Source organism: Cnephaeus nilssonii (genome assembly GCF_951640355.1).
Source record: "Cnephaeus nilssonii genome assembly, chromosome: 5".
In the NCBI taxonomy this organism is placed as follows: Eukaryota; Metazoa; Chordata; class Mammalia; order Chiroptera; family Vespertilionidae; genus Cnephaeus; species Cnephaeus nilssonii.
Window position 1 is genome coordinate 34,034,432 of NC_137076.1, and position 26,815 is coordinate 34,061,246.

Consider the following 26,815-nt stretch of genomic DNA (forward strand, 5'->3'; position numbering starts at 1 on the left):
AGAATTATTTTTATTCAAATTTAAATTTTATATAATTTGAAGTTTTGTCTTTAAGTTGTAAACTTGAAAATCTATAAAAACAAAAATATATGAATATCTATTAAAATCTGGGTTATGCAGAAGGCCTTAAAATTTGGCATTGATAAATATACCACCAGAGTAATTGGAACATTTGAAAGAAATTTTTGTTAATGTTTTTATTCATTTTAGAGAGATGGAGGGAGAGGGAGAGAGAGAGATAGAAACATCAATGATGAGAGAAAATCATAGTTTGACTGCCTCCTGCACACCCCATGTGGGAGATTGAGCCCCCAACCCTGACCAGGATTGAACTGGCAGCCCTTCAGTGCATGGGCTGACGCCCAACCAACTAAGATACACCAGCCAGGGCTGAGAGCATGTTTAAAAATTTTTTTTTTTAGTTTGACCTACACTGGTAGGTATGGTAGCCAATTGTAGGATAGTGGAAAAGCTATGTAAATAGTTTCCTCAAACTGTCTGTGGCAAAACACATTGATTTTTGTTTCCAATTATTAGTTTAATGATGCTTTATAAAATACAATAAAAATGAATGACTAGAAAAAAGTTAAATGTTATCAGAATTATTTGGGAAATAATTAAATTGGATTTTTTAACTTTGCATATCCATATTTTATATGTGCGTCTTTTATCAGATATATAATTAGCAGCTATGTGGTTTTCTCCTAATCCTTTGGCTTGTGTTTTCTTTCTCTTACTGATGTGTTTTGAAGTAGGAGTCTTTCAATTCTTGGTAAAAGTGTTGCTTATCTTAAAGAATCACAAGGACTAATGAAATAGGAGACCAGTGGCTGCATACCTTACTCTGTTCTTTAGCCCTAGTTCAGAAAGTACTTATATAATCCTAGATTTTGTTTGCTGAGTGATGCTAAATAATTGTCACTATTTAAAACCAGATAGCCTGGTGTGTGTGTTTGGGGACCTGTTTTGCCAGCGTATCTTTGACACTTGAGATAGCTGAGTTTAATGTCCTAGACCTAGAATCTTATAAACCTAAATTGTCAAAGTGGAGATGAGAAAATTACTGGAACTTATATAGTAGAATCTTTTAGGAACTTAAGAATGAATTTGTAATTCTGGGATCAATATATAACATATTTAAGAATGGTCAATAGGAATTTTAACTCATTAAAGGTTAAAAAATTAACTTCCATCAAAATCATCTTTTCCCACTTTTAACTATGTGGAGACACTGTTTTGCAGGGAGGCAAATATCTAAACACATACTTTCATTCTCCTTTATCACAACAAACATCTGTATAAGTGTCCTTTGAACTACAGCACCAGGGCAGATGATGTGGCAATGAAACCTACTTAAGATCTGTAGCCCAAGTAGGGCCTCATTAGTGTTTGAATTAATAAATGAAGATGTGATTTTCATTTCAGTGAGAATTTCTTTTTTTTTCTATTATTATTTCTGCGATAACCTACCTATTTGCTTAGAATTTATTCCACTATTTGAAAATAGTTTATGCTTTAATACCTGTAATGGAAGAAGTGCTTTATAAAAGCCAGTGGGTGAATTATAATCATACAGATAGAGTAAAAGAACTACAAAGAAAAATTCTACAGAACATATTTGTATTTCTTCAAAAGTGGCAATAGAAAAATACTGCTAGATTAGACTATGGGTTAGGATACGTTAGTTGCAAAATTACAAAATCTGCAGAAGCTAAATTAAAACTACAGAAGGAATTTATTCATGAATGTATCTGAAAATTCCTAAGTCAAGACAGGCTTTGGGTTAAAGTTGATCCAGAGGTTCCAAGATATCAGTAATCTTTTTGGTGGTGTATTGTTTCACTTTGCATTCTCAATTTCCTGGAGCAGCTTTGTCCAACAGAAATAAAATGCAAGTCACATTTGTAAATTTAAATATTCTAGTAACTATGTTTCAAAAGGTAAAAAGAGATGACAATTTTAACATCTTTCATTTAATTCAGTATGTGCAAAATATTGCCATTTCAACATATAATCAGTATAAAAATTACTAATGAGATATTTTACATTCTTTTTTATGCTAAATCTTCAAAATCATTATATATTCTACACTTACAACACATCTCAGTTGGGATTAACCAAATTTTAAGGGCTCAGTAACCACACATGGCTAGGGGCTACTGCAGTAGACAGCACAATTGTACAGTTTCTGCTTTGTCTTAATGCTGCCTCTTCCTGTTTCTTCAAGTTGGCCACCTGCAGTCAGTGAAACCATCCAGGCCTGGAGTTTTCTTTGTTGGAGTATTTCTTTAATAACTGTTGGACTAATCAGCTATTTTTATTGATTTCAGAGAGGGAGGGGGGGAAAAGAGAGAGAGAGACATCAGCGATGAGAATCATTGATCAGCTGCCTCCTGCATGCCCCCCACTGGGGATCAAGCCCTCAACCTGGGCTTGTGCCCTGACCAGGAATCGAACTGTGACCTTCTGCTTCATAGATCGACGTGCAACCACTGAGCCATGCCAGCCAGGCCAGGTTATTTCTTTTGATAGTTTATTTATTTCAAGGAGTTAGTCTGTTTCATCTGAGTTGCTGAATTTATGGACATATAGTTGTTTTTATGTTATTCTTTATCTCTGTAGGGTCTCTAGTGATGTTCTCTGTTTCATTACCAAAACCCATAACTGATTAAATGTACTTCATTTGAGTGTCTACTAGTAAACATCATTTTATCACCCGCACACCAAGTTAAGATGCTTCCAGTCTTTCACTTATCATAAATGTGCAAAAGTAGTAGAATAGAGGTCATTCAAAAACATAGTCACTTTTGTGGGACATGAGTGAACAAATAATTAAAAAATAGTCTGCCGATGGTATTTCTGATGTTTGTTAAAAGTCATTTACGTAACTGAATTCAATGAAGACTACTAAAGTCATAATCCAGTTTTATTTATTTATTTATTTTTAAAGTGGCAGATCCAGGCCTGGAAGTTGGAGGTGCTCACTCTTTTTTTTGTTGTTGTTTAATATATTTTATTGATTTTTTACAGAGAGGAAGGGAGAGGGATAGAGAGTTAGAAACATCAATGAGAGAGAAACATCGATCAGCTGCCTCCTGCACACCCCCTACTGGGGATGTGCCCGAAACAAGGTACATTCCCTTGACTGGAATCGAACCTGGGACCCTTCAATCCACAGGCCGACGCTCTATCCACTGAACCAAGCTGGTTAGGGCCATAATCCAGTTTTAAACAGCAGGAGCTTCTTCTGAAGACATTAGCCAAACTTTTAAAGCACTTCTTATACTGTCAATTCTAAATTGAAAAATTAGGCAATTAAAAAACAAGAAAGTTATTTTTCTTCATCAAAATACCCACAAAGAGGTAAGTGACAGATGGAATATTGGTTGCTAAATGTTCCTGTCGTCGCTAACTTTACTTTTATGGTGAAGGCTTAACCCTGATAGAAGATATATGCAGAAGAAAGATGTAGGATATCCACAACCTGAATGACCTGTGTATGTTTTTGGATGTTAAAGTAATACACACACCCGTTTAACTTTCTTTTGGTAAAAAAAAATACCTTTGAAAGGTAGTAAATAATTTGAATTTTTATTTACTTTTGTTGCAAATATGAATACTCACAAATCATTGTTAGAAAAATTTAGCCTTTGTTTATCCTTTTTAGAGTTGAAAGGTAACTGTAAATATGAATTTAAAGGGAAAGTTAACATTACCTTACTTTGAAAATGAAAGCCTTAGTCAAAAAGATCTTTTAAATATTAAATATTTTAAAGAACACAGTGTTTTCTCAATAGCTAGGCCTAGAGATGTATTGCATACAAAATTGGCTTATGAATAAACAATTATGTTTATTGTAACAAATACAGCATTTAAAAATATTTTTTCTAGGATTAGCCAAGTACACTTGACAGCAGCTCTAGTTTCCAATCTATATGTTAACCTTTTATTTATATTGTTTATTCAGTCATTCATCAAATCTCTACGTTCCTACTATGAACAAAGCAGCTGGGGCGGGGGAGGGGGGCTTGGAAGACAGACTTCTTCACACCAAACTGATAAGCCCTTTAGATTTACTTGTAAATTAAAACCCCAAGCAATATCTACTTAAAGTTTGAATAAATTACCGGTTTCATTATTATGAGAATTTTTGGTGTTAGTTCAAATTCAGTATAGACACACACATTTACTTATACTCATATTTGTTCACACCCATCATAGAGACATACATGTATTGGCTGTGTGTGGAATATAATTAGGGGAGCGTACTGGTTGAAAGCATAGATTCTGGAGTTGGGTTATCTGAATTTGAATAATGGAGCTGTTGCTTATAAGCTCTATGATCTTTTAACTAGTTAATACTGTCACCTGCTTCATAGAGTTGGATTAAATGAGTTACTTGGTATAAAGCAAATGGATTTAGTGCCTGCTAAATACTTAGTGCTCTGTTAGTGTTATCAGTTGTTATGTTGACTAAAACATTTTGTCAGAAAAGACAAAATGTTTTTATTTTTGTTTTATTAATTTGAAAAAATTGGAATAAAATCTGGGAAATCCCTATGCTATTTTCTATGTTAACTATCATAGTTATGCTTGGACTTGACAAACCCTATCTACCTCTATCTCATAGGCCAGAAAATATCAGAGTTTTGTCAGTTTTAAAAATTTTTTTTCAAAAAGCATTTAGCAAAGTCTGCCATAAGTATTTTCTATAAAATCTTTTTTTTTTCTGTTTTTTAATAGCTCATCTCAGGAATTTTCTTTCTAAGCAAAACAATAAAAGATTGATACAAAATAAGAGTGTTGGAAATAATTTAATATTTTTATATGTATACTAGAGGCCCAGTACATGAGATTTGTGCACTCGGGGGGTGGGGGAGTCCCTCAGGCTGTCCTGCGCCATCTTGCAGTTTGGGAGCCCTCAGGGGATGTCCAACTGCTGGCTTAGGGGAGCGGGCCTAAGCCGGCAGTTGGACATCCTTAGAGCTGTTGTGGAGGCAAGGAGAGGCTCCTGCCACAGCCACTGCGCTTGCCAGCCGTGAGCCTGGGGGCAGCTCCTGCATTGAGCATCTGGTCAGTGCATGTCATATCGAACTGTCGTTCTGCCATTCGGTTGATTTTCATATTAGCCTTTTATTATATAGGATGGTATGCCATACACCATCTTTATGTACCCTTTAAATGACATAGTGATGTTATAAATAAAGATTGATAGCTACTTTGTTCTACATATTAGGTGACCTTCACTCCAGTGGAATTTTAACTTAAGCTCTTTTTTTCTGGAGAGGAGGACGGTTTAAGTACATGCTATTCTTTGTACTTGAAATATGTGTCAGGGACTAAGTTATTTTGGCACTTTTTGAAATTTATCCCATCACTATTTTGTGCTGACATAATGGAAGACAACATATCTGTTAAGGCAAGATATTGTATGGTTGGATTGTTATGAACTTTATCTAATTTAATGGTTCCATGTAAGCATGTATTCAAGTTCTCATGCCTAAATATTTCCTCAAAGAAATTAATGAACAAACATATATTGAGTACACATTATTCTTAAGACTGTGCTTAGATTTTAGGAAAAAAACACAAAATGAATGAAACTCAGCCCCCGAACTTTATAAGGTTTACTGTCTGATGAGATAGGAATATAAATGAAGCAAGTGATATGACTACTGCCATAATAGGAATATGCCCAAGGTGGTATTAGAAGCAAAGAGAAGGAAAGTTTTTAATTCTGCTTTGACTTTTAAGAGAAGAGTCTCAGAAAAGGCTTCATCTGTCTATTTTTTGAAAGACTGCCAAGTTCTGTAAAATAATGAGTAGATGAAATAGTAATCTATATAATAAAAGCCTAAGTGACCATTACGGCAGAATGACTGGTCATTATGATGCGCACTGACCACCAGGGGGCAGAAGCTCAACGCAGGAGCTGCCCCCTGGTGGTCAGTGCACTCTCACAGGGGGAGCGCCACTCAGCCAGAAGCCAGGCTCATGGCTGACAAGTGCAGCGGTGGTGGCGGGAGCTTCTCCCGCTGTGGCGGGCTGGCATGGCCATGGTATACTCAGACCCACGTTGGGCGTCTTATGTGCCACACCAGCTCAGCCAGGTTCGGTGAGCCCAAGTGGGGATGGTGAAGGATTGAGAAAAGGCAGAGAAGAGAATGAAAGCTGGGTTTCGGCGGGACGCTGCCCTCTCTGATGGAGAGAGACAGTGCCACGGACTACAAGCCGTGTCTTCGTTTTATAGCCAGATGCCACGAGACAAAGTAAGGGCATGGTCAAGATGTTTACAACATTCTCGTGGGTTTCAATCCTACTAAATTACATGCACCTGAACTCTATCAAGCCCACATCACTCAGGCACGTGGGGTCACGTGTTCGGACCATAGGTTCAAGCTTACAACTATAGCTGTTGGCTATAATTGTGCTGGGAGAGCTCTGCCCGCCAAGCTGGGACTTGCACGTGGCAATGAGAGGACTGTGCCCTCTCATTAGTACGAGGCTTGAACCTGTCCAAACACTGTAGCCGCTCTCCACATCCCGCCTCTGTGGCAGCGCTAAGGAACAGCAAGCAGGCAGGCGGTAAGGAGTGAGGGGTCCTGGACTGTGAGAGAGATGTCCACCTGGGAGCGGGCCTAAGCCGGCAGGTGGACATCCCCCAAAAGTTCCTTAGTGCTGTTGCAAAGGCAGGAGAGGCTCCTGCCAACGCCACTGCACTCACCAGCTGTGAGCCCGGCTTCTGGCTGAGTGGCGCTCCCCCTGTGGGAGCGCACTGACCACCATGGGGCAGCTCCTGCATTGAGTGTCTGACCCTGGTGGTCAGTGAGCGTCATAGCGACCGGTCATTCCGCTGTTCGGGCAATTTGCATATTAGCCTTTTATTATATAGAATACCACCTACACCCCCACACAGACATACAAATTCATTTAAAAAGTTGATGGATTAAATATATTACATTTCTGATGTTTGAATTTTACCTTTGAGAGAATATCTGTCATAAAATTATAATGCTTCTAGCAACCTCATGACTTGTTTCAGATCTAGCTTAAGAGGTAATTCTTAATTCCAGCCCATGTGGTTGAACATTGACCTATGGGCCAGGAGGTCACAGTTCGATTCCCAGTCAGGGCATATGCCAGGGTTGTGGGCTCGATCCCCAGTAGGGGGCATGCAGGTGGTAGCTGACCAGTGATTCTCTATCATCACTGATATATCTATCTCTCTCCCTCTCCTTTCCTCTCTGAAATCAATAAAAATATATATTTTTAAAAAGAGGTAATTGTTAATTTACTAGAGTAGACATTGTAAGATAAAGCTTTAGTACTGTGAATTCAACTATTTAAAGAGTTTTAATAGCAATTTTTGGGAGGCAGAGATAGACTTTAATAAGATAAAGAAATCTACCATTGGCACTAAAACAACTACTATAAAGAACTACTGGAGAACCAAGATGGTGGCATAGGTAAATACCTATACTTGCTGTCTCTCACAACCACATCAAAATTACAACTAAAATGCAGAACAACTACCACCCAGAACCGCGAGAAAGCTGGCTGAGTGGAAGTTCCACAACTAGAGAGGTGAAGAAAGCGCATTAAGACTGATAACAGATGTGGAGGCACAGAAAGTACTGGCACCTGGATGTGCTGCTCTTTTAATCAGGAGGGAGATACAAGCTCCTATTTGCTCTGAACTCCAGTTCTGGGCAAGACTCTGGGGGACGCAGACACATACGGGGAGAAACTGAACTGTCTGGCATCGGGACAGGAACGCGAGGGCGGCTTTCTCTCAGAGGTGCTTGCAGGGATTATTGTTCCTGCATGGGGGCGCGGGGCGCAGAGACCCGGGGACCTCTCCAGTGCAGGGCTGACTGGTAGCCATTGCTGTTTGCTCCGCCCTGGTGATTCCCAGAGACCCCGCCCCACCCAATTTACAACCCCACCCAAGCTGTGCGCATCGGCTTTTACATACGAATGGCCTGTTCTTTCTCTGCCTAAAACCTGTCAAATTGCAGCTGGGTCAGAGAGCCCCAGAGCTTCCAAAAGAAGGCCCAAGGCCCAGCAGCAGCAGTGGCCTTGCTTCACAGCTGGGCCTTGTTTGGGCACTTCCAAACCCCGTACAAAGAGGAGGAATCTGCATATGTCTCTGTAGCTCCTGCTGGGCGGCCCCATACAGTGGCTGACCTTGCACCTCCTTGGGGATCGAAGAGCCAGTGTACCCAGTTGTCAGTGTGAGATCATACCGGATTACAGCTCTTCACATACATAAGAGGCACACTCAAGGGGCAGACTCAGTGAGCACCAAAGCCCCACTGAAGCAAGTCCTGCCCCATAAGGGTGTCTCCTGCGCAACAGATCTTCCTGTGTAGACACAGCTGGTCATCACAGCCAATTGGCCTGGAGGTCAATTCCTCCCAGTGATACCAACAACAATCAAGGGTTACCTACAAGACTGTGCACCCAGCCCACAAAGGAGTGCACCAAGAGCGTCCACCTCAGGTGACTGGGGAGGCTGAGCCACTGGGCCCTACAGGACACCTACCACACAAGGCCACTCTATCAACTCAAGGAGACATAGCAGCTACCCAGTACATAGAAACAAACACAGGGAAGGAGCCAAAATGCGGAGACAAGTCACAAATGAAAGAAATGGAAGAAAGCAAAATACTGGTTATAGAGTTAAAAACCACGGTTATAAGGTTACTCAAGAATCTTCTAGAAACCAAGAAATTTGTGAGACCTTTAAGGATATGAAAAAGGACCAATCAGAAATTAAGCATACACTGACAGAAATAAAGAGTAATATACAGACATTCAACAGCAGACTAGAGGATCCCAAGAATCAAGTGAAAGATTTGAAATACGAAGAAGCAAAAAAAAAAAAACACAAGAAACACAAACCACCCAACCGGAAAAGCAAAAAGCAAAAAGAATCCAAAAATGTGAAGATAGTGTAAGGAGCCTCTGGGACAACTTCAAGCGTACCAACATCCGAATTATGGTGGGTGCCAGAAGAAGAGAGAGAGCAAGATATTGAAAACATATTTGAAGAAATAATGACAGAAAACTTCCCCTACCTGGTGAAAGAAATAGACTTACAGGTCCAGGAAGCCAGAGAACCCCAAACAAGAGGAATCCAAAGAGGACCACACCAAGACACATCATAATTAAAATGCCAAAGGCAAAAGACAAAGAGAGAATCTTAAAAGCAGCAAGAGAAAAACAGTTAGTTACCTACAAGGGAGTACCCATATGACTGTCAGCTGACTTCTCAACAGAAATGATGCAGGCCAGAAGGGAGTGGCAAGAAATACACAAAGTGATGAATAGCAAGAACCTACAACCAAGATTACTCTACCTAGCAAAGCTATCATTTAGAATTGAAGGTCAGATAAAGAGCTTCACAGACAAGAAAAAGCTAAAGGAGTTCATCACCACCAAACCAGTATTACATGAAATGCTGAAGGGTATTCTATAAGAAGAGGAAGAAGAAGAAAAAGGTAAAGATAAAAAAAAATTATGAACAACAAAGTGACAACAAATATATATCTATCAACAAGTGAATCTAAAAATCAAATGAATAAAAAACCTGATGAACAGAACAAACTGGTGAATGTAATAGAATTAGGGGCATGGAAAGGGAGCAGACTGACAGTTCTCAGGGGGAAGGGGTTGTGGGGGGTGCGGGAAGAGATTGGACAAAGAGCTTACACCTATGGACGAGGTCAGTGGGGGAGGGGGGCTGGAGTGGGGTGGGAACCGGGTGGAGGGGAGCTATGGGGGGGGAAAAAGAGGAACATCTGTAATAATCTGAACAATAAAGATTAAAAAAAAAAAAACTACTGCAGCTGCTATAAAGGAGAGTTGCATGATGCTCTGCATGCCAGTTTGACCTAGTTTTGGAAGTCAATGAAGACTTCCCTTGAACTGAGATTGAAAGATGAGTAGAAGTTAACCATTCTAATCTATGAGAGTAGAGAACATCCTTCAAAGCAGAAACTGTGGTAACTTGGAGAATTAGGATCAGCCAGTAGGATTAGAAGCAAAAAATCTGATGTGTAATGCAAAATGAGACTGGAAGGGTATAATGGGGTCAGATTAACCATTGTCTTTATAACACGTCTGGAGGAAATTGGTCTTTATCCTAAAAGTGTTTTAAAATAAGCCAAAGGGTATGTTTTGAAAAATCTCACTCTAGTTTTTCTGTAAAGAATTATTGTGGGAAGAAAAGTGAGGAGGGAGGCTTAACAATGGATTGATCAGATAGAGGTGATGGCAGCTGGCACCTGGATGGTAGTGATGGTGGTGATGATGGCAATTGATGGAGATTAGTGACAGATTCCAGAAATATGTAGGAGATTAAACTGACAGGATTTGGGGGAAATAAAAGAGTGTGTGGTTTCAAGGATAACTTCAAGTTTTGGCTTTTATAGTCTTCATGGAGGGCACAGTATTACCATTTACTGGGTAATACCATTTACAGTTGTTTTTATTTGGCTAGTTTAGGATAGCGAGATTGGGGAGGAGGAAACATTCATTCCCTTTGGACCTATTTAAATTTCCTGAGTTATTGGGCATATATTTCTGGAGCTCAGAGGAAGGATCTGAGATGGAGAAATAAATTTGTGAGGCCTGACTATTCATTTTATAGTGAAACACTGCCATCGTTGCCCCACACACTTTGATTCTTCTACAGAGCTTTTTTCCCCCTCACAGCACTTAGTTTCTAACATACCATGTCAAATAATACATGCATATGTCACGTATTGCCTATTTTTATTGTATATTGTTTATCTCCTTCCCCAGGTCCCAACAGGTAAGCTCCAGGAGGGCAAGACTTTTTTTCTGTTACTGTGTTTCCCATGTGGAGATCAGTGCCTGGCACTTAATAGGCCTTTAATAAATATTTGTTTAATGTTGAATGAATGAAATAAGAGGATTAGCTTGAGATAGGAAGAGGGAAATTTTATTATTTTTAAGAGATAGGAAGAAAGAATAGGATGTGTAGTTTTATAATAGGATGTAGTGTAGTTGCACTTAATGGAAAAATGTTGAAGCTCTTGCTTGATTGTTATTTTCTTTAAAGTTGGAGAAAAGGTCATTATCTCACAGTAAAGGAGAGGAGTATTGGTCAGAGGATCAAAGAGATTTGCAATACTCATGGTAAAGTGTGGAAGAATGTGCTAACCAGAGAAAGGTAGGAGCCAGCTTGCCCTTTGGAGAACTTTCTCTAGTAGTTGCTTGGCTATTCAAATGCAGTCATGCATGGAGAAAGTGAGTAATAATAGGACATATGAATTCTTAATTTTGATGAAAAAGCATTTTTAAAGATAATCAGGGTCTAAGATTTTACCTCAGCAGTGGGTGGCTAAAGTGGTGTGAAGGATTTCATAGGAGATCACCTGAGGACATACTGTTGGGAAAGTATTCTCTTGGGTCTGAGAGTTATTGATGATGATGACAAGGCTGAGGGGAGGGAGACTATGAGCTGGGTACCAAAGACTTGGGCAAATGAGGAGAGAATGACTACCAGTAGGAGGTTAGGAAATGACAGCAGTGAGGAGAGGGGAAGTGGTAATACAGCATCAAATAAATTGGTTGTTTTGTTTATTTTTTAAAATGTGATGGTAGAAGAGTAATTTCTGAAAGTTACATTGGGACCAGGGAAACCCATTTTCCCCTCTGGGCCCTGAGGTAACTACCAGGTGAGGGGGAAAAAAACACCCCCCCAAACACACACAAAAGCAGACACCATGTGAATCGACTGCAAGGAAGTATTTGTACTTTGCGGAGAAACAACTTAAAAAAAAATTTTTTTTTTAATCCTCACCTGAGGATATTGATTTCATAGAGAGAGGAAGGGGGAGAGAGAGAGAAAAATTGATGTGAGAGAGAAACATCGACCACAGCCTGACCAGAGATCGAACTGATAACCTAGATACGCATCCTGACCCGGAATTGAACCATGACCTTTTGATGTACGCAACGACACTCCAATCAACTGAGCCACACTGGCTAAAGCAGCCAATTTTGTTTTAAAGTAAGGAGATAGAATCAGAGAAATGGTGGAAGATAAAATTTCCTGGTTATTTCTAAAGACATTGTCAAAGGCACACTGAAATGGTTTGGGAGGTGGAGAGACAGAGGTAGAGTGAATTGGCAGGAGAGTACAGGGCATCCTGGGCATAGACCTTTCACAACATGAGGAAAGGCACTGTGATCTTAGTTTCTGTTGCCTTTAAAAAAATTAAAGTGAAATTCACATAACATAAATTGACCATTTTAAAATGTACAATTAAAATTCAGTGACATATAGTGTGTTCACAGTGTCACACAGCCATCACCCCTACCTAGTTACAAAACATTTCCGTCATTCCAGAGGAGACCCCATACCCATTAAGCAGTCACTCTCATACCTCCCACCCATATCAGCAATCTGTTTGAGGATGATGGGCAGTGGGCCTAATGGTAGAGAAACATGTTTCACTTGGCTAGGTGATGGTGGACTTAGAACACACTTGTTGGAATGTGTAATAGAGGCTCTAGAAACTGCATGTGTTACTGTTGCTTCAAACTCACATATTTCTGGAACTGGACTCTTTATTACTAAAAACAGCTCATTTCCACTTGGACTTAAATATTTCTCTCAATTATGCCATCATTCTAGTAACTGAGGTATGAGCCCTGGCAGCCTTTTTATCTTCTTCCATTGTTTTTACCAGTCTTATGAATTTCCTCTGTCCTTTCTATTCCCACTGCAATCACTTTAACCTGGGTCCTTATTAACTTACACTTGAACTTTCATAATAAGTCTCCCTGCCTCCAGTTTCTTTCTTTTTTTTTTTTTTAAATATATTTTATTGATTTTTACAGAGAGGAAGGGAGAGGGATAGAGAGTTAGAAACATCGATGAGAGAGAAACATCGATTATCTGCCTCCTGCACCCCCCCCCGCCCCCCGGGGATGTGCCCGCAACCAAGGTACATGCCCTTGACCGGAATCGATCCTGGGACCCTTCAGTCTGCAGGCTGACGCTCTATCCACTGAGCCAAACCAGTTAGGGCTGCCTCCAGTTTCTTTATCCTCTAATGATGGCATAGTTCTTCTTAGATATTGCTGCTAGATATTTATAGCCTGTTACTCAGGGCCCTCCATAATCCACTCTCTCTTAGATGGTTGTTTTGGTGATCAAATGAGATAATATAAGCAAAATATTGTACAAATATTACTGTAGTTATTAGACTTCATCCTTTTCTCTCACTGTTACCTTGACTAGCCTTCCATTTCAAACTGGTCTAATCAGTATCCTTGAGCATACTTTGTGTGTTTTTTCTCTCTTTTAGCATCTTTGTTATAGCAATTTGACTTCCCTAGAATGTTCTTTTCCCCCCCATTTACCTAATTCCTGCCTCCTTTATGAAGTCTTCATTTATTTGAGCCTTGGAGGTTATTTGCTTATTCGAATCAGTTGGAACATGTATTATTTGTACTATTCAGTTGGCATTAGGCTATTCTACCTTAAGTTATTGTTTGTTTATTTTTAACTGTACTTTAAAATTAGGTGCAATACCTCAGTTACAATTGCCTTGACAATTGTAATTTGTTTTTTTTTTAATATATCTTTATTGATTTCAGAGAGGAAGGGAGAGGGAGAGAGAGATAGAAACATCAATGATGAGAGAGAATTATTGATTGGCTGCCTCCTGCACACCCCCTACTGGGGATCGAGCCCACAACCTGGGCATGTGCCCTTGGCCAGAATCAAACCTGGGACTCTTCAGTCCACAGGCCAATGCTCTATCCACTGAGCCAAACCGGCTAGGGCTAGGTTGAAAGTTTTGAGGGTAAGGAACATGTACCTCTGTACCTACTTGGGTATTCTGAATATAAATTATTGGCAAATGATTTATGATTATGATATAATATGGTATTGAGAGAGTCACCAGAAATCCTTTTTTTTCTTTTGGTGTATTTTTTTTTCTTTTCTTTATTTTTATTTATTTTAATATATTTTATTGATTTTTTACAGAGAGGAAGGGAGAGAGATAGAGAGTTAGAAACATCAATGAGAGAGACACATCAATCAGCCTGCCTCCTGCACACCTCCTACTGGGGATGTGCCCGCAACCAAGGTACATGCCCTTGACCGGAATCGAACCCGGGACCTTTCAGTCCGCAGGCCGATGCTCTATCCACTGAGCCAAACCAGTTAGGGCCCAGAAATCCTTTTAAAAAATATTTAGCTGCCCTTTCTCCTGAACCCCCGTTTTTTTGTTTGATTTTTATTAGCACATTGATTTTCAGCATGACATTTTAACTAAAAGTTATTTTCCCCATTGAACTTAATATTAATTTATATATCTTATTTTAGGTGAGGAGATTTAAAGCTAGTTAGATTACTTTTCAACTAGAGGCCTGATGCACGAATATTTGTGCAAGAATGGTCCTTCCTTCCCCTGGCTGTTGGCACCGCCTTCGCTCTGGCTGGAGCTGCCTTTTCACTCCAGCCCGGAGCTGCCTTTCCGCCTTCCCACGCTGCCCAGAGGCCCAGAGTGGCTGGGGCGGTGCAGAACGCCTGCATCGTCGCCACAACGCAAGCGTCCCGTCCCACCCCTGGCTGCTCGGCGCCTGTGTATGCAAATTAACCCACAATCTTTGTTGGGTTAATTTGCATACTCCTCCTGATTGGCTGGTGGGCGTTGTGAAGGTACGATCAATTTGCATCTTACTCTTTTATTAGTGTAGATACCTAATATATTCCATATGATTAGAAATGAACAAATGTAGGAAGTTATATAGTGACAGAAGGTCTCTGAATGTGTCTCTTATCCACCAGGTTCCTTCCTACACCCCTTTATATCTAACACTAATTTTAGATTGTTGTATATCCTTACAGAATTTCTCTATACATACTCTTATTTTCACTTCCTTTTTGACAAAGGTATCACATTATATATGCTTCCTTCAACTTATTTGATAATTATGTAATGAAAATTTTTAATATTGGTACATAGAGCACTCTCTCATTCTTTTTCACATTTGCAAAGTATTGTATTATGTGGATGTATTACATGTTGTTTAAGTAGTCCCATATTGCTTATTCCATTAAGATTTGGCTATGATGAAGATAGCAGCACATTCTTCTATAATTGTGCTTTTAATTACTTAAAAGAGCCATAATCAAGGTGATACCAGTAGAGGTGATAACAATGACCATCGAATTTGTGTTTTTATGCACTTGTCATAGCAGATTGAAATGAAATTCAAGAAAAATCATGTGTGTTGAATGCCTGCCAAATACTGTAAAGTGTTTCTTCTCAGAAGTTATGACAACTTTTTAGAAATGAAAATCTTTAATCTGACGTGGTTGAAGTAGAAATCCTGACTCCATTTTACAGACCCCAGCAGAGTGTGTGTGTGGGGGGGGTGGGGGAGCAAAGACAAAAGAGGGTGTGATGGGGACTGGATGGATGGAGAGCAGCAATGTTTGATTCATTGCCTATTTTTATTTTTGTGAATACATTTTTATTGACTTCAGAGAGGAAGGTAGAGGGAGAGAGAGAAACATCAGCAATGAGAGAGAATTGATCTGCTGCCTCCCGCATGCCCCCTACTGGGGATTGAGCCCGCAACCCAGGAATGTGCCTTTTCCCGGAATTGAACCCAGGACCCTTCAGTCTGCAGGCCATGGCTCTGTCCACTGAGCCAAACAATCTAGAGTGACCTATGGCCTATTTAAAACCGCTGCAATAGGCTGAGCAGGGGTCTTACCACAATGGTGTTACCTGATAATGAGGGTATCTCTCCTTATGTTGGGGTAATCAGAACTGCAGCGAAGTAAAGACACACCTATGGAGCCTGCAAAGGGTTTCCATGCACATGATGCAATTTACTTCATGTGGCAGCTAAAGAGGGTGAGCAGAGCCTTGCAAGGACATGAGGTCTCCAAGACCAGGGGCCGGAGGGAAAGTGCATGCCGAGCATTCCATGCCATGAGTTACAATCCTAATATATAAAAACCCTGGGTCCGTCACGACCAGAGGCTCGACCAACCAGAAGTCAGTCCTGCAGTCAGCACTGGGTTGCCGTGGCGACCCAGCACTGACTGCTGTGGCTGCAGGCGTGGTGACCCAGCACTGACTGCTGAGGGGGCTGCGAATCAGGCCCGGAGAGAGGCCTGAAGAGAGAAGCAGGGTCTGATCCGTAGCCTGTGTGGCAGCTGTTGATCAGCATTTGCCTCTCTCTTTCTCTCCTGGCCAGGCTCCATTTCTCTCCAGGTCTCCACCGGGGCTGCTGATCAGCCCCGCCTTTTTAATCAGGCCCCGTTGATAGGCCCAGAGATGCTGACTGGCATAGAAACTGACCAATCAGAACCAAATCTGGGTGAACTGTGAGGAGCCAGTGGCTGCCTAGGAGGCAGAGCTTTTGATGCTGACTGGCATAGAAACCGACCAATCAGAACCAAATTGGCCGGAAGAGGAGGGCAGTTGGGGGCGAGATCAGGCTGGCAGGGGAGGGCAGTTAGGGACAATCAAGCAGGCAGGCAGAGGCAGTTAGGGGCAATCAGGCAGGCAGGCAGAGAGGTTAGGGGCAATCAGGCAGGCAGGCAGAGGCGGTTGGGGGCTATCAGGTAGGCAGGCAGGTGGGCAATTAGGAGCCAGCAGTCCCCAATTGGACAGGGTGCAGGCTGGGCTTAGGGAACCCCCCCTCCGTGCATGAATTTCATGCATCGGGCCACTAGTCTATATATATAAAAGCCTAATATGCTAAGTATATGACCGAGTGGTTGACTGACTGGTCGCTATGATGTGCAACTACCACCAAGGGGCAGGTGCTCCTACCGGTAGGTTAGCTTACCGCTGGGGTCTGTCCGATCGGGACTGGGTGAGAAAGAGCCGGATACACCCTGGAGCCCTGCTGTGGTACCTCCCCAGCCACCAGCCCTGATTGGGTGAGATGACCCTGATGGGCCCTGATAGCCAGCCGCATGGAGGGACCCCACCTGTGTAATTTTGTGCACCGAGCCTCTAGTTAATAATAATTGTGTATAAGACCTAATACTGAAAACCACCAAACATATAAATTAAAGAAGACCCCAATAAATGGAGATGTATACATTGGATCAGAAGCCTCAATAATTTAAAATTTTTAGTTCTCCTCAAATTGATCTATAGAGTCAACACAATCTCAGTCAAAACCTGTGGAGGTTTTTTTATGGAATTTGATAAGCTGAGTCTATAATTTATATGGAAATTTAGGAGACCTAGAATAGCCTATTAAAAAAAACCTACCAAACTGGAGGAATTACACTATTTGATTTTAAGACTTACCATAAAGTTGTAGTCATCAGAACTGTGTGGTGTTAGCATAAGGGTTGGTCACTCTGTTGAACATAATGTAGTCTATAAAGACTCACACATTTATGGTCTATTGCTTTTTTATTTTTATTTTTTTTACTAATCCTCACCCAAGGATACTTTTCCTGTTGAATTTTAGAGAGGGAGGAGGAGAGGCAGAGAGAGAGATGATATCAATTGGTTGCCTCCTGCACATGCCCTGAGCCAGGGATTGAGCCTGATCTGAGGCACGTGCCCTTGACTAGAATCAAACCTGAGCCCTTCAGTCTGCGGGCTGATGCTCTATCTATTGAGCCATCCTGGGGTAGGGCATGGTCAGTTGATTTTTTTTTTTTATAGCCAAGGTGGAAATTTATTAAAGAACAAGTACAGACTCCCACGTGGGGAGGGGGAAAGGGTCCCCGTCAGTTGATTTTTTATAAAGGTACCAAAGCAACTCATTGAGCAAATGGTGCTAAAGGAATTGTATATTCTTATTGGAAGGGGTGGGAACCTTGACCCTTACTTGAATGGATTATAATCCTCAACCTAAGAGCTGAAATGTATTGTTAAACTGCTAGAAGAAACAGAAGAAAATGTGACTTTACTAAGGCAAAGTTTCTTAGAGAAACATCAAAAGGCATGAATGATAAGAAAATGAATACTTCTAAATTTCACCTCATTGAAATTAAAAACTTTCTTTCTTTGAAATATATGGTTAAAGAGGAACAAGACCCAGCCAGTGTGGCTCAATTGGTTGAGCTTTGGCTATGTACCAGGAGGTCACATGTTGGATTCCAAGTCAGGGCACATGTCCAGGTTTGGGGCTCAATCTCCAATAGGGTGTGTGCACCAGACAACCGATCAATGTTTCTCTCACATTGATGTTTCCAGCTCTGTCACCCTCTCCCTTCCTCTCTCTGAAATCAAGAAAAACAAAACACCAAAACATATTAACAGTAACAAGTTCACATTACAAAGAGACATGAATTCTGAGATGGGAGTAGTTTGTAGCCTTATTTTCCAATCCATCACTCCAGTATAGTGTAGAAGAGAGAGTGCTGGGTTTAGAGTCAGGAACTTGTCATATGTAATCCTAACTCTGGCACTTGTCAAAGATACTGTTTACTAAATTATTTAATGTTTTGTTACATTTTCTGAGCCTTGGTCTTCTCTTTTTTGTGTGAAATGATAACTATACCTACATTATAGGATTACAATGATGGTCAAATAAGTAGATATGAAAAAATAGAGCGTTATTGCTGTTCTGACTTAATGTATCATCATCATCATCCTCATGGTTATTGTTTTTTTATTTTAGGTAATTGATCCTTAATTTCTCCTCTTGAAAAATGGTAACTCTGAAAATACTCTCTTTTTCACATAACCAACTATAATTTTCTCTTAAGGAGACACTGAAACTTTTTAGTGTTTCAATAGATATATGACCAGATCTGTGAACTCCAGTTTATCCTTCTGATCCTTGTTGTCTATAAAAATAAAAAATTGGTGGTCACTTTCCCCCCAACTTTTTCTTAAGGCAATAACTGCTCCATTACTTGTGTTGTATGCCCTATAGTTTTATGTCAAACCAGGCCTTTTAACCAGCATTAATCTTAGGAGCAGTTGAAAAAACATTTTCTAGAGGTATAGAGATAATAAGTAATAATCATTTATTATGATATGAATAGATATAACACTATAAAGATATACTGTGTGTTATATATTTGAACTATAATGCTAATAGAACTCATTGGTCATTGGTGTAACTTGCCTGGAAACTTCCTCCATGTACTTTTTTAGTGTAGCAAAATTCAGCTGGCTGTACTCTAAAACATTTAATTTACTGTGAGAAATGAAAGATAGTTAAGTGGTTCCCAAGAACATATTAGGCACTTTGACCTAAAAGGAGAATGATTTCATGTCAAATGAGAAAAACTCTATTGCTTCACAAATCCTCTTGTCTTTGGCACAGAGAAAATGAGTTTCTTAACATCTGAAAGTTAGATTATAGAGCTCTGACATCCATGACTCATCCATTATTAATTAAATTGTCTGTATTACTGAGGTGAAGAACCTTATTTCTATTAAGGACCACTGAACAAGAGGGTTAAAAAATAACAGCAACCAAGGCCACTTTCAATAAAGCCAAAATAAGGGATTTTAAGGCAAGAAAAATAGAAAACATTACCATCATTCTACTTTTAAGGTATAATATTGTTCTTCACTTTATATTAAGGTAGATAAGATAGGTTATGAGAAAACAACAACATTGTTTCCAGAGCAGGCCTAAGCTGTCAGTCAGACATCCCCCGAGGGCTCCTGGCCTGTGAGAGGGTGCAGGCTGGGCTGCGGGACCCCCTGAGTGCACGAATCTCATGCACCAGGCCTCTAGTTTGTTAATAGGAAGACTGTTATTTACATCGAGTCCTCTGTGTATTAGAACAGCATAGATTTTCAGTGTGATCAAGAGTTATTTTGAAGGCAACCTGGAAGAAAACTAAAAACTTATTTTAAAACATCAGGAAGTGCTACTTTTGAAGGTGAAGCATGTCTCCTGTATCTGTTCAATTGTCCCTTAGTAGATTGTACTTAATGTTGTTTTGTTGCCACCCCCTCCCTACTTCCTCCCCCCATTCATCCCCTTATCACAATAGTTTTTTTTATACCTCTGTTATTAGACATCATCAGGGTGCCTCATTTGAGTCTCTGTCTCACTGTCATTTTCTCTATCTCACTGTCTGAGAAAACCATTTGCCTATCACATTACCTTCATTTAAATAAGACCAGAAAAACTGGCTTTTGCCTGAAATTATCATATTAGAGTTCTTATGTATCTAATATCCCAAGCCTAGTCAGTTCTCTATATTTCAGATAACAAATTTTGATATGAGTTCCACATCCTGATGATCATGAATTTGTAATGTTAAAAGGAAAGAGCATTGTTGAAATGTGACCTTGCACAAGTCAACCTTATTCAGCAGGCTTTCTTTATCTGCAAAATTGAGAGACTTAATGTGTGCCCTTGTACCCTATAGAATTTGTTGTGAGTATAAAATTAAGCAAAGCTTTGTAAGATCTAAGACCTCTACAACTTCAAGATATTATGGTGATGATATTTCTAAAGTACCACTTAGGAAAGGCTATATTAAAATAAAATATTCACATTCCTATGAAGCAGCAGGTGTATCTTTTCAGTCTTCATTTCATTATCTGCAGTAGCCTCTTTATCCCCTATCAATAGAAATTCAATCTAAAATCCCAGAGCAGATGTCACCACTTTCATAAATTCTCTTATTATGCCCTAAATTAAAAGTGATATAATTCCCTAGAATGCAGATAATTTGGCAACTTTTTAATAGACATAACAGTTCCCTTCTTTTTGCATTCATTTTAATTCGCCCCCTGTTTCTGAGTGAAACATCTAGATATTATAAAACAATCATTAGACTAGGACTGTAGTCACTCAAATCTTATTATTGTCTAAGGTCATGTGGGAAATCCTGATCTCACCTTGGAAGTTATTAGGGTCAGGCCTCTTTCAACCATACTGCTCTTCCTTCAGTCTCTTGTGTTTTACATGGCCCCTCCCACAGTAGGCCTTTTGTACATGATGTTGCTCTTCACCTTGAATTAGTGTTTCCTTTCTTTCTTTGTATGATGCTATCGTCACATCTGAGCTTTATCATTAATTCCTAAGAAATCCTTTCCTAGCCTATCACTATTTACTAGTGAATACTGTCCTTGCTCTACTCTCTGGTCTCACAGCACTGGGTACCCCATCACAGCACTTGTCACAAGTGAAGCTTTGCCATTTACCAGTATTTGTATAATTATTTAAATAACTAGGGGCCCAGTGCACGAATTCGTGTACCTTGAAAGGAACTGTGGGCGGTGAGGCTGCGGTGGGCACAGGGGCGGGTCTTGGCCCATCCTCCACGGCCCCGCCACCACAGCCCCCCACAACACCTCTCTGCTGCAGCCCCACCTCCTCCACTGCCGCCGCTCCCTTGCGCTGACGGCATGGCACTGGCCCCGTTCGCACCCGCTGATGGCGCAGAGCGATTGGGGCCAGCACCAGCAGTGGGTGTGAGCAGCAGCTGCTACTCCGATTGCCACTCAGGAGCAGGGGTAGGCAGAGAAGCCCTCATGGGTGATCGGGGCCGGCAGCGGGTGCAAATGGCGGCTCTGGCACCAATTGTAGGTGCAAGCAGGGCCGGCACTGGCAGTGGATGCATGCAGTGGCTCTGGCATTGGCAGCAGGTGCAAGTGGGGCTGGTGCCAGCAATGGGTGTGAGAGGTGGCTGCCAGCCCCGATTGCCCCTCAGGAGCAGGGGGAGGTGGAGAAGTCCTAAGGGGTGATCAGGGCTGGCAGCTGCCGCTCACATCCACTGACGGCACCAAGTAATCAGGGCCAACGCCGGGTGCCGGCAGCGGGTGCAAGCAGGGCTGACGCTGGCAGCAGGTGTGAGCGCTGGGCGGGACCGTGGTGTGCGGAAGCAAAGAATTTTCAGTAACCACCGGAGGCTCGCTCCAATGACAGTGACCAGCACCCTACCTTGGTCTGGTGCCCCTGCTCACCTGCTCCACCATCTCGCCACTGCCGATGCCCGCCATGTTCCATGCGCGCGCCCTGGTGGTCAGCAAACGTCATAGCGGCCGGTTGTTCAGTTGTTCCACTATTCGGTCTATTTGCACATTAGGGTTTTATATATATAGATGACTCTCACCAAACAAAGCTCAGTAAGGTAGAAACTATGTTCTTGGTCTCTATTATATTCCTACTAGAGGCCTGGTGCACAAATTAGTGCACAGGTGGGGTCCCTCGGCCTGGCAGGCAATTGGGACTGATTGGGGCTGGCTGGCCTGTGGGAAGGGATTGCGGGAGGTTGGCCAGCCGTGGGAGGTTGGCTGTGGGAGTGCACTGATCACCAGGGGGCAGCTCCTGAGTTGAGCGTCTGCCCCCTGGTGGTCAGTGTGCGTCATAGTGACCAGTCAACCAATTGTTCAGTTGTTTAGTCGCTTATGCTTTTATATATATAGATTGCTTATAGTACCTGGAACACAATTATCACTTAATATATGTTGAGTGAGATGAATAGTAGTCCACAAACATCACTTTGACAAACATTGGATCCTTGGCTTAAAACTGACTTATAAATTCTCTCTTAACCATTCTGTGTATGTTTTGGTATCTAAAACTGAATGAAACCTATCCTAACTACCTCAATTATGAACATTAAGTGAGAAATATAGAGATACTTTGAAAAGTATAAAATGCTATTCAAACATAAAACTACATTAAAAAGCTAGTGATATAAGTAGAGGAGACTGTCATGGACACAAAGTACAGTTGACCCTTGAACAATGTGGGATTAGGGGCACTTACCCCTGCAATGTTGAAAATCTGTGTGTAATTTTTTTTTTTAATTCTCACCCAAGGAGTGAGGAAAATTTTTTCCCATTCCATTGATGTTTTATTTTATTTTTCTTAGAAGTGGAAGGGAGGGAAAGAGAGAGAGAGAAACATTGATGTGATGGAGACACATTGATTGGTTGCCTCCCACATGCACCCCAACGTACATGCAACCCAAGTACATGCCCTAGGCTGAAAATTGAACCTGAGACCCTCCGGTGTGCAAGCCGATGCTCTAACCACTGAGCAACACCTGCCAGGGCAATCTGCATGTAATTTTTGACTTCCCCAAAACTTAACTGCTAATAGCCTGATGTTGACCAGAAACTTTACCAATAACACAGTTTGATTACCACATATTTTGTATGTTTTATGTGTTAAGTACTATATTCTTACAATAAAGTAAGCTAGAGAAATGTTAAGAAAGTCATGGAAGAGAGAATACATTTATAGTATTTATTGAAAAAAAATCACATGTAAGTGGACCTGCTTAGTTCAAAATCATGTTGTTCAAGAGTCAACTGTATAATTCATAGACCATGTTATTTATTCTATAAACCATAGGAGTTGCATTTTGAGATGGAGTTTAATCTCTAGTTCTTGTTCATTTGACTTACTACTTTTCTTAGAAATTATCTCTTTCACTGTGCATTGCTTAAGGTAATGAATATCATTTATTTCCACTTGTGAAAAACATATGAACCAAAATTGCCTAAGACTAGACTTCAGAGTCCTTTCATTTTATTGTTCAGTAAGCCCCCACATAATCCCATCTTTCACAAAGAACAATCTATGTATTTATAATTACTTAGCACTATGTACTAGGAAGTATAGAGGGATTATATATGTTATCTTAACTCTGGATAAAATGGGATAGGAAAACATCAGTTAAATAAATTGAATTGATGCTTTGTTATATTTTTGGAACAGGGCAAGATATTCTCAACTTTTAAAACTAACTGTATATTTGGTCATTCCATAATTTTCTATCCCTAGCTATTAAAATCTCTTTGTTTTCCCCTCTGTTTTCTATTCCTAATTCTTCCTATCTTTACCCTTTTCATTCCCCTAATTTTTCTTCTTTTTAACTTCAACAGTCTGGGTTGCAGGGGAAAAACCTGGCACTTAATCAAGAACATGATCTCATTGCTTTCAATGGCTTAGAAAAGAAACATTTTAAAGCAGTTGAAAGATTTCACTTTGGAAAGTAGGTACTGCATAACTAAGTGTGTTGTTCCCAGCAGAGCCTTGAGTAACCTCTTTCCAGCCATCCTCGTGTTTTTTTCTCTTTTACATCCTGTTCAGTGAGCAATCTCCTAATTAAAACACACACACACACACACACACACACACACACACACACACACACACACACACACACACACCAGTAAGACTTTCCTTTTGACTGTCTTGGCAGAGTATTGTTTTCTATTCTTTCAGGCCTCTAAATAATACTTCCATGTTTTTGTAGCATACTTGTTTCTGGGCTTCATTACCTATATATAGATGGAGTATCATTTTTAGTTCCCTCCTACTTGCACAAACCCCCAGCCCTCTTCAGAGTTCCCTTAAGTATTTCTGAGAGTCCTTGAGTGGAATGGAACGTGCATTCAAGGAACAGAAGTGAATATTCTTTTCCTACAGCCTCCTTGGGAAGTCCATCCCCTTCTAGCCACCCCAGTATGGTGCCTTATCATTGCCACTGCTGCTGGGTCCTCTGTGAGGACAGTCCTGCCAGGAATGCTGTCTTTAGTGCTTTCAAAGCCGCCAGTCTTCAGGGTACCCAGGAGGTGCAAGGTGCAGGGCTGAGTTAGAGTCCTGTGTCACCATCCCCCCACCTGTACCACACTGTCACACGGTCTCCAAGTCCCAGAGAAGCAGACTTTGTGCTTACAGTTTCACAGTCTCTTGAAAAGGTTTCTTATCTTTTAAATCTACCCTTTTACTCCTTCCTTCTGGGCTCAAAACCAGTTCAGAGAGCTAAATGGAAAAAGACACTATGTCACTTCTTCCATTGTTCTTATTTCATCTCACTTTCCTCACCCCCTCAACTTCCTTTACGTTCCCGCTGAAATTTCCATCATCTGTGAACTAAAAGGCGGAATATCATATATGTGGAGAGAGACACTGTTCTGATAGTTGCTGAATTCTTAATCAGACTTGGAATCAGCCCAGCCAACCGTTACATTTTGTAAAAAATGATTTTTTAATATGTATTTATTTACCTGCTATAAATTTTCAAAAGATACACAAATATGTCCAGTGAAGTTTCTTAGCACCTCCATTCCTCAGTTACCAAGTTCTCCTCCCTGAGGGAATCATTATGTCATTATTACCAATTTTTTATTTATCCCTCCAGAAGTACTTTATGCATGTATAAATAAATATATAGTTACTTATTCCCCCCACTCTCCTTTTCCGTCCTCCTCCTCTTCCCCTCTCAAAACTGAGATTTTATATATATATATATATATATATATTTTTTTTTTTTTTTTTTCTGCTCTTCCTTGTTCTTTTCACTTGGAGTCTGTTTCATATTAGCACATAAGGAATTTATTTTTGTGGTTGCATTGTATGGTTAAGTTATGCCATAACTTATTTGTGTAGTCTCTTTGATGGACATTTAGATTGTTTCTAATCTGTTCCTATAACGTCGAACATAAGTTATTTGTTTTCCTTGTGTATATCTATAGAGTAAATCCCCAAAACATTTTCAGTTACTAAATTCTGAGGAAGTTTTGTTTTGTTTTGTTTTGTGTCTAGTTTATATTCTAGACTCTTCCTTTTCAGCAAATAAACTAGCTTTATTACCACCTCATTTTCTTGATTGCTCAGGCAGTGCCCAGGTGACATGAATAAGTGGGCCAGGTGTATTGGAAAAAATAGATTTCTTTTTTGTTGTCACAGAGACCTAAGTATAAAGAATTATTTCTCTGTCATGAAAAAACCACAGTATAATCTTGGTGATAAATAGCAGTTGATACTTAGTGTCTAGAGATGGTAGGTACTGTGGTGAATTGGAGGGCGCATGCCTCATGTAAAAGGGGAAGTGCAATTCAACTCCATCTAGTTGTTGGCACACGAGAGATTATAAACTCAGTGGTGACTCAGCTGGATGGAGAGATGCAATTTTTAAAATAAAAACAAAAGCCTCCACATTTATATTTAGTCTCCTGACTTTTAAATACCTTGTAGTCCAAGCAAAATACATTCATGGGGTTGATCCAACTCCCTAAATCTTTAGTTTATGCTCTCTGCTATTGTACATACAGAGGCAGCCCCCTAGTCTATTACTTTAGCTCTGACTCCCACATATTCTAGTTCCTCATTATCGGCTATCAGCTAGATATTGACTCTAGATGTTCCATTGATTCTTAAATATTTATTTCTCCATATCATCAATGCTCATCTTTTTAAATCTTTATTTGGAATTTCCTTTACCTTGATGTTTTCCAGGGAGAACATACAGAATAATGGGATTCTAATATCTCATTTCTATTCATTTAGTCACCGTATGCTATGCCTCCAACAAGCATTTTGTGTTTTAGAGGTATAGACAGAATTTTAGTAGCCAGGCACCAAAAATACCAATATTTATTATGTCAACCCCATGATCTCTACCAGGATTCTCTTTAGATCTTGGTCACTATTTGAAGGGGCCTTGACATGATCATAGATATTACAAGTATTAATATAAAGCTTAGCAAGGAAGGTTTTTCTGTCTGAATTAATTCATAGCATTCTTTGAATGTGGTTTATTCTATGAGGTATTAGAAAATGAATTAATAGCTTGAGCCAAATTCTCCAAACATTGGATTACTGTTCCCATTGGATCAAAAACTTACCTGGTAGACCTCTTGATTCCATTTTTTCTTGTTTCTTGATTCCATTTTTTAAGAATTTCTCACTGGAGAGGGGTATACAGTTGTCAGTATCACCTCTTCCTTCTTCCTTGTCAGAGACTTGCATTGCTCCCATGCCAATCCACACAGCTTTTGGAGATGAAAATAATTCCTTCAAGATGGTTAGAAACTACTGCCTTAGAGGCTTTTTCTCAAAT

The 26,815-nt window shown here is 40.3% G+C and overlaps 1 protein-coding gene across 9 annotated transcripts in view; it reads left to right on the forward strand.

Moving 5' to 3' along the window:
* HMBOX1 (homeobox containing 1) overlaps nt 1-26,815 on the forward strand; it is a 192,782-nt gene that overhangs the window by 21,674 nt on the left and 144,293 nt on the right. The window lies entirely within an intron of this gene.